Here is an 8,853-nt window from a genome sequence, read left to right as displayed (position 1 = left end):
TCTCCACAAACGGCATTACCTACCGGTTTTCATGTCCTCACACATCGCCCCAAAATTGCAAGGCTGAACGCTTAATCCGCACCACTAATGATATTGTCCGCACTCTTCTCCTACAAGCCAACTTAACCCCACCCTTTTTGGTCGAAACCCTTCACACAGCCTCCGACCTCCTTAACTGCCGTCCCTCCCATGCCATCCATTGTCAAACTCCATACTACATGCTTCATGGTATTCACCCCACTTATGACCACCTCCTTGTGTTTGGGTGACTTTGCTTTCCCAATCTATATGCCACTTCCCCCCACAAGCTCTCCCCACGATCCACGTGTTGCGTTTTTCTAGGTTACCCATTTCAGCACAAAGGCTACAGATGCTACGACCTCACCACACATCGGGTCATAGTCTCCCGTCACGTTCTTTTTGACGAGAGCATTTTTCCTTACGCACCCACCACACCATGGGTCCCATCTCCTCTACCCGCAGAAAATCCTGCCCGCATCCTCCTGCCTGACACACTAGATTATGTGCCCAGGTCGCTACCTACCTCGTACCGAGACCCACCAAATCCACCTGATGTGACGCCCCCATGCACGCCAGTCCCACCTCGCCAGCTGCCCGACAGCCCCGCCCACCCCTCCACATGCCGCACGGCTACTACTTCGACACCACTGCGCTCATGACTAACTCAGTGCCTCCTTGCGGCCGCGGCTCCATGGCGTCTTCCTCGACACCGGCCACCCCGAATCGACACCGACCACGGCCTTCTTCGCATGGCTCTCTCGACCACGGGCACACCACCCTACGGTCTCGTCTACATCGACATCGGCACAAATGGCTACCGCCTTGATTGACAAACCTCGTCGGTTTCCACTCCAGCCACAACTTCCGTGATGCATCGACTGTTACAACTTTGTGTGTGTGTGTGTGTGCCGGGGGGGGGGGGGGGGTGGCGGGGGGATGTTGATTATCATGATTAGATTGGAAACATACGATAGACTAGGAAGTATTGTGGTTTGCCTTGTACTTTAAAAAGATCATGTACTCTTATATATATGCCCACAAAGATCAAGAAATAAACATCGATTCCACCAACTCCTCTCTATCCCTTCTAACAAACTAGCTAGGGATGAATGAAACAATGCCAAAGAACTGCAGCATTATATATGACCACTGGCCAACTTGATTGCAGTCAAAACAGACAAGCTTTGCAAATTCAATGGACGTAATGTTAATTAACTTGCGTGGGGAGCAGAAGGATAGCAAGCGCAACGGCAAGAAAGGAAACGACGAGGAAAACGCGCAAAGACCGTCACAAGGTCTCCATGTCGGCAAAAAATTAATCATTTTGTAAAAGCCATCAACATGTTGCTTAATGAAGATACCCTCGACGAGGCCAGGTCAAGTCAAAGTTCATTAGTATCTTCGAGGAAGACGACAGGTGCATGAATGGTATCTCGAGGACACTCCAATCCACTGCGTACGCTGCAGCACAAGTTGAAGTGGTGTTGCTGCATGTGCCAAGACCGACGACCCAAGTCTACACATCAAGCTCCTGCACTTTAGTAGAAGATGATGCATGCATATAATCTCAATCATACAAAGACAGCATCTCTTGATTAGACAAGTCGTGACCAAGTCCACTGGGCGTATAATATCTACAGAACAACATCGCAGTTTGGCACATATGGTTACAAGTTTTTAAAGAAGATGTGTGTGCAAAGTTTGGATCTGTTTATTGCACTCTCTTTTGAAATAAAATGTTGTTTGCAGCCAATAGTTTTGCACGGTTACATATTTGCTAAAAATTTAGTGCTTTGACACATATGGTTACAAAACCTTAGAATCACAATTACAAATGCAGCGTCCGAGCATTCGACCACCATAGAAGCGCAGCTACAATTTTTTCACGGAACCAAAGGAGGGCTTTGTCAAATGTAGCTTAGTGACAAACATCTTACACCTTACGAGATCGACTCAGTTTGTGTAGCTGCGCAGCTACCTCCATCATCGTGGATCTTTGATCTACATCAAGGCTAAGGAATTGCACGGCCATACCTGCTAGACTATGAAGAAGCTCTAAATCTTCTGCAATTGCAATTTACTTGTCAAAAAACTCCGTCGCTTTCATATGTTCCTTATGGGCTTCAAGGAAACACTTCACCAAGCTATTATTATCAGAATGTATGGCCTTCCTCCTGCTAATAAGCTCCACGATCACAACTCCGAAACTGTAGACATCACTTTTCTCGGTGAGTAGGCCTTCTTGTAAATATACTGGATCCATATAATTCAGGTCGCCGATGATTGATGCAGTGTGTTGTTTGTCTATTGCAAGCAACCTAGATATGCCAAAGTCTGAAATGTTGGGTGCAAAGTTCTCATCCAAGAGTATATTTGCTGGTTTGACATCACCGTGTAGAATTCTAGTGTTTGCTTGTGAGTGCATATAAGCTAGACCATCCGCTGAATGTGCAGCAATTCTTAAACGTGCATCCAAGTTGAGAGCACCTTGTTATTGTTGCTGTGAAGAATGTCATGGAGGCTACCTTGGGAGATAAACTCATAGACCAGAAGGGGGGCTTCAACTTCAGGGCAACAACCAATGAGCCTAACAATGTTCTTGTGGATGACTTGAGATTGGATGATGACTTCATTTGCAAATTGTTCATTCTCTCGCACGCTACCATTAATCGGCTTCTTTATTGCAACTAGTTTATTTTCAAGAAGGCCCTTGTAAACTTTACCAAAGGAACCACTTCCAATTAACTTGTTTTTCTTTAGAAATGACTTGAGGTCCTCCGTTTTGAAAATTTTAATGCTTGTTGCCTTCTCTAATGTAGGGCCGCCGTTCTTTTTGAAGAATTCTGCCATCTTCTTTTTCTCTTTGTGAAGAATAACAAGAAACGTTATAATCACCATGATAAGAATGCCAACAATTGTACCTAGATGGAGATAAAACAAACTTACTTTATATCATTAAAATCGTAGTTACTATTCTAGCAGAAATATTTCGTATAAAAAGTTAATAGTTTCTTTTGCTCATGTACTCGGAATCTAAAACAAATTACCACTAGAATTACAAGAAGAAAAAGGAATCTAAATCCTTAGAACAACTTCAAGGAAATTGAGCTTTTAAAAGACAAGGAAATCATGTAGGTCATAGATTACAGCCAGGCCATTTATAGAAATTAAGCAGTATATACAACTGAATGATTGAAATCCTTTGAAGCAATCATATGTCTTGCATCCATGAAGAGATGTACAAGCAGTCGGTTTGTCATACATGTGTTTATAGATTTTACTCGAACAGATCTCACCCAGCGTGCTGTGTACTAATGTTCATTGCACTATGAGCTATCAACAAAAACACCCACAATGGGCTGTAGTAGAGTACTTACCGACTACAACCTTTGCTGCTAGAGGGAAATGATCTATGCAAGTTCCCGCTTTGGCGTCGCCTTTCCATCTAAATTTGCATGGACAGTCATAGCCTCCCAGCCTGTTTCTGCAGACCCCGCCATTTGTGCAGTGATACAGTTGGGGGAGCTTGCATTCATCAATGTCTGAAGAATTAACAGTTGGGGATTTTAACGAATGGGTAATGACAGTTTCTCCAACATGTTTTCAACTACCATTTCATCTAGTTTAAAGCAAGCGTTGGAACACAGAATAAAAGCAAAGCATTTGAATACCTTGAAAGGATGGATGAGCGCACATCTATGACTCTAACAGTTTGAGAACTAGATCCACTAGATAATCACATGTTCCCAAGAAAAGGAGAATTGGTTGAGCCCAACTTTCACTTTATTTCTTTGCTGTTTCTTTTCTCGTTGTAAATAGTGTATGTTGTTGACTGATTAATTGGAAAATAGTGTAGAACAATTGTTCTACGATTTGCAGTTGAAATAAAAAAAATTAAAGGAAGTGCATCATATTTTTGCGAGATGACAATTATATTTTACCAAATTTAAGGTCCTTCCACTAAGTTAATCTTGCTTGCTAATGAAATTAATCTTTTTTGGTATACTACCTCTGTAACGAAACACTTGTAGTTAGGGGAACTTGTACTAGTTTCCCCAACCACAAGTATTTCGGAGGGAGTAGATTGCAGGCTCTGGATTAATGATGGAACATGCATGCATGCATGCATATGGATAAGGATTGCAGGCTCTGGTTTACGTACCTTTGCATCCGTGCTCGGGATCTCGCAGGTAAGGATTACCATCGAAGCCTTTGGAGCAGTTGCAGATGTAGCCTGGTCCATTGAGCGAGTTGAAGCAGTCGCTGTTGTCGCTGACACACGCGTAGGACCCAGGTTTCTTACGGGCTACGTCGCACGTCTCATTCCCGATAGACCAATCCATGACGAACGGCGCCTGGCCGCCGTAGTTGTTAGTGAACGCCGGCGAGGTCACATAGGTGGTCGAGAAGGTGAAGTTGGACGAGTCCATGAGCACCGCGTAGCTGCAGCTGCTGACGTTGTGGATCTCCGTCGTGTTAAAGGCAGAGTCGAACTCCACGTGGTAGTACTGCAGCCCCCCGGGGATGGCGGTCTGGCAGCACCCTATCCCGGAGCAGGAGCCGTTGCTCAGGGTCGACCTCACATCGTCTCCCCGGCACATGGCCACGCACCCGCTCATGTACTTGCCGCCGTAATCGCCATCATCGCCGTTGCGGCCGTCATGGCCGTTGATGTATGCCAGCGTTTCGCAACCAATGACCGTGAACTTGTTGGTGATGTCAGAGAACCTGAAGGGTGTGCCCGCGAAGTCCAGCCACCTGAAGGATGAACCTGAAGAGTCCATCTCCAGAGTGGTGGTGTTGTAGCAATAATAGAAGATATCATTCAGCATCCGGGCCTGACCTTGCTGCAGCGAGACGCCGACAACCTCCACGTCGTCATAAAATGGCCTGTGGCGACCACCATCATCAATGCCGGTGTCGTTGCAGGTCAGGCCGAAGCCGTTCATGGCGCAGTGGCCGTCGTCGTCGTCGGGTGAATGGACGATGCCGAATGGGTAAGGGATGTCTACGCTGCCGCATTTTCTTTGGCACTGGCTGCTAGGTTGTGGCGATGCTGCTCCCAACAGTGGGAACCTTGCGGCAAGCACTGCGCCGAGCCATAATAGTACTACAGGTACTGCGCCGAGCCATAAGAGATCACTACCTTAGTTATGTAAACTAGTGATCTAAACACTATTATATTTCTTTACAGAGGGAGTAGTTCGGTATCCCCTTTAGTTTAATATCTTTTTAAAAAGAGGAGAGAACACCCTCTTTTCCTGTGCATCCACAACCATATATTATAGTGTTAGTTATAGATAATGCCAAATAAATTGCCTTACATACAGGGGCAAAAAACTTGAGGTCATACACACAGGACAAGCCTCGTGACAGTATCTCCAAATCAAACCACCAAACTACAATGACATATTAGCAGACAAAGGACGCAAGGCTCCAAGGTAACGCGTTCAAGAAGGAACCACCACTCATACACCGATGTTGGCAAGTCCAACCAGATTTTAGACAAGTATAATATATTATTATGAGTTCATAAATACACTCTTTTTTGTGAAAAATAAAATAAAATTTTTTGAGTGTGTCAATGAACAGTTTCAGAAAATGATGCACTAATTAGTTCAATCAATTAGACTGCCATTAATCATATTAATTAGACTGCCAAATCGAAGAAACTTTTTTGAATATGGTGATTGATCCGGAAAGCGTTTAGGAGGAGTCCTACATGGCCGCCGCCAAAAGAATTGCTCCCTCTGAGCCATATTAATTGACGCACACTTAGTATAATTTTAATACACAGTTATACTAAGCGTCCATCAATTAATATGGATCGGAAGGAGTACAGAGTTATTTTGGGCAAACAAAGGCGCAGAAAGAGGGCTAAATATTATCCATTAGCAACCAAGGCAGTGTAGAGACAGCAGATTCCCCATGGGGAAGAAATGGCCTCCAAAGCCATTTTAGAATTACATTTGGATGCTCTCTTGCATAAGAAATGGCATTTAGAAGAGGATCTACTACAGGAAGCCCCTTTTGCAAGTGTATGAGCTATAAGATTCTTGAGTCTGGGAATGTGTTGTATCCAGCATTTAGAGAGATCAGTAGTAAGATTGAAGAATTCTGCTAGCACCGGTCTGATCTTCCAATGACCTGGATGTTGTCCTAAATCTTGGTTTCAGTTGCTTCCAGCAAGGTCCTGCAATCAGAGAGAAAGGATACGTTGTTCCAATCTAAAGCCCTAGCGATTGTTGCTGCAAGAAGTAATCCCAGTGCTTCTGTCTGCAAAACATAGTGGACATTCGCAGATGTTGCTTGTATGGAAATTGGTGTACACTTTGTTCATTTCTCAGAAACTCTCCAACAGATGCTTCATCAGTTGCCACCACAGGGTTGTATTTGGCATCAACATAGACTAAGAGACCTGCAAGTTGATATCCAAGATTGTAATTGCAGAAGAATTGGAGTAGTTATCACCAGGGGGATTATTTCCTTCATCTTTCTCCTCCACTGAACCTTCATTAAGCATTGCTTTTGCGGCATGGATAACCTCCATCTCTATTTTTTTATTGATGAGATTATCATTTCTGCTTTCGATATATTCGCTAGAATTGTGAAAATAGTGTCTACCTTTAGTTCTCAGTGCTATGTGGTCAAGATAGATATAGATTGGAATTTAACTATGAAATTTGGATCCAAAGGTGAACCAAATTGGTCTAGAAAAACTACATTCAAAGAACAGGTGCAAATCTGATTCTGTTTGACCACAACTGTTTGGAGTACCTGCAAGCTCTTAATCATGTAGCTTTTAATTATGTTCCAAGCAAAAAAATTGACCCTAGGGGTCATGGTTTTGCTTTTCCAAACCTGTTTCGGGATAAGAGTGAGCCAGCCTGCAGTTGAGTTTAGCCTTAAACTTGTCAATGATGAAGTTGTAGGCTGCGGCTCTATTCATGCCTCGTAGGACGGGAGTGTGACCATGGTGAGCAGTATCAAGATCCATACTTGGGGCAGGAAAAATATTCTTAGAGAATAATGAGTGTATTTGCTAAATAAGATATTGTATTTATTTCAGTTAGGAGTTTGACTAGAGGCTACACATAAATAAACGCTCAAATTGTTAGGCCGGCAAAGAGCTAGTAGTGTGGTTGCCTTTCGTTTTACTTTCTTATTTCATCTCAAGTGCTGTAGGGGGGGGGGGGGGGGGGGGGGTCCACAAGTTTAGGTGCACTACGGCGGTTTCTACCAACAGTTTTGCTAAGTCTCAGTCGACTGAGACTTCGTTATGTCTCAGTTGATACTATATTTCTTTGATCTTGCATGGAGATTCGTACAAAAAAATAATTTTCAGTTTTTTTCTTCTTACATACTATATCACTTGACTGAGACTTGATGACTGAGACCTAGACACACCCTTCTAACGATGGTGGCTGCAAAAGTAAACGCCAGCGCAGCAAGGGGTGGGTGGAGAAGTGGTGCTTCATGGGATGTGAATATATTATACAACGATAGTACTTCGAACGATGTACTGGATATACTTATGTCGTGTCTCCTAGAAATGCAGGTTGATGCAGTACAACATGACAAATGAATGAGAACGCATGATTGAGGTGGATTATTCTTTTAGTGATAAAGAACGTACCAGTGGACAACAAGGCATGACTCCGATGTTACGCATGCGGGTGATGGCATGCTTACGTGTATTCAGTAAATAACATTTTCATTCAACCAATATGTCGAGGCCATACAACCCTAGTGAGCAAATATTCGGCCTCTGCTTAATGCGATGCACACAGCCAACAAAACCAAGAAGAAAACATTGTTTTACATCAAAATTAAGGAAGTCCGGCTTAAGATGCAATGGTCCCAATCCAAGTTTTATCTGGCCATCAATGATGGGACAAAAACTTATTGGTTGATCCTCTAGGTGGGTAGATGCCATTTAAAAATGTCTCTTTCCTTGGCCTCTGCAGGATCGACCAATTACAGAGTGATCATGTAATGCATGAATAATACTAATAGAATATGAAACACATTTGTTTTCATAAAAACCACATAATTCTTGGTAAGCTATAGAGCATACCATAATGTTGTCGTCCCCACAAGAATATATGCAAAGAGTTATTTGTCGATAGCTCGCAACCAATTACCGAACATATTACATGCACTATGTGGGGTAATGCTTTGAAGCTACTTGAACCATGGTCTACTCCCAAGGAGAAAGCTTACACTCAAAACACGTGTTCAATAGGTTTGTCATTTTGGCGCACCGGGTTATCTCTAGTAAAGATCACACATCGGTTTATAGTAACCAAAGGAATACGTCAATCGAAGAGGTAGTTTAAACTTCCAATTGTTTTTATTGTCAACAGGAACATCACTATGGGAAAGCTCCTCATATCAAGACTTGACAGAAAATCTGCCATTCAGATGCAAGTTCCATCGAAACTCATTCGGTTTGTTTGACAGTTGAATAGGCTCTAGACGTGTGAGCAATTCATTGCACGAGACAGGTGATGCCATAATAAGTCTCTATGAAAAGAAATATCAAGGTTTGCTTACGTATACGCATCTCTAATAAATGCAAATAGGAGAAACTCGCATACCAATTGCCACAAAAACTGAACGAAGACAAGTCGGCATATGCACTATGACACCATACAGGATACCAAGACTTGGTATGGTATTCTGCAGTTTTTCTTGTGTGGAAATATGCTATTCTACAGAGTCTAACTCAAATAAACAACTTGGATTGGCAAAAGAATCTAGTATAACTTGTCGAACAAAAAAATAACAACTTGCTTCTGTTGCATAAAAAATAACGCAAGATGAGTCAGC

General features: G+C 43.0%; 1 pseudogene; it reads right to left on the bottom strand.

Annotated features, from left to right (window-relative positions):
- Window positions 1-1,954: 1,954 nt before the first annotated feature.
- Window positions 1,955-6,571, bottom strand: LOC123146417 (wall-associated receptor kinase 2-like; annotated as a pseudogene).
- Between the last annotated feature and the right edge of the window lie 2,282 nt (window positions 6,572-8,853).

Source organism: Triticum aestivum, chromosome 6D (assembly GCF_018294505.1).
Source record: "Triticum aestivum cultivar Chinese Spring chromosome 6D, IWGSC CS RefSeq v2.1, whole genome shotgun sequence".
In the NCBI taxonomy this organism is placed as follows: Eukaryota; Viridiplantae; Streptophyta; class Magnoliopsida; order Poales; family Poaceae; genus Triticum; species Triticum aestivum.
This window is presented reverse-complemented; position numbering and strand designations above follow the sequence as displayed.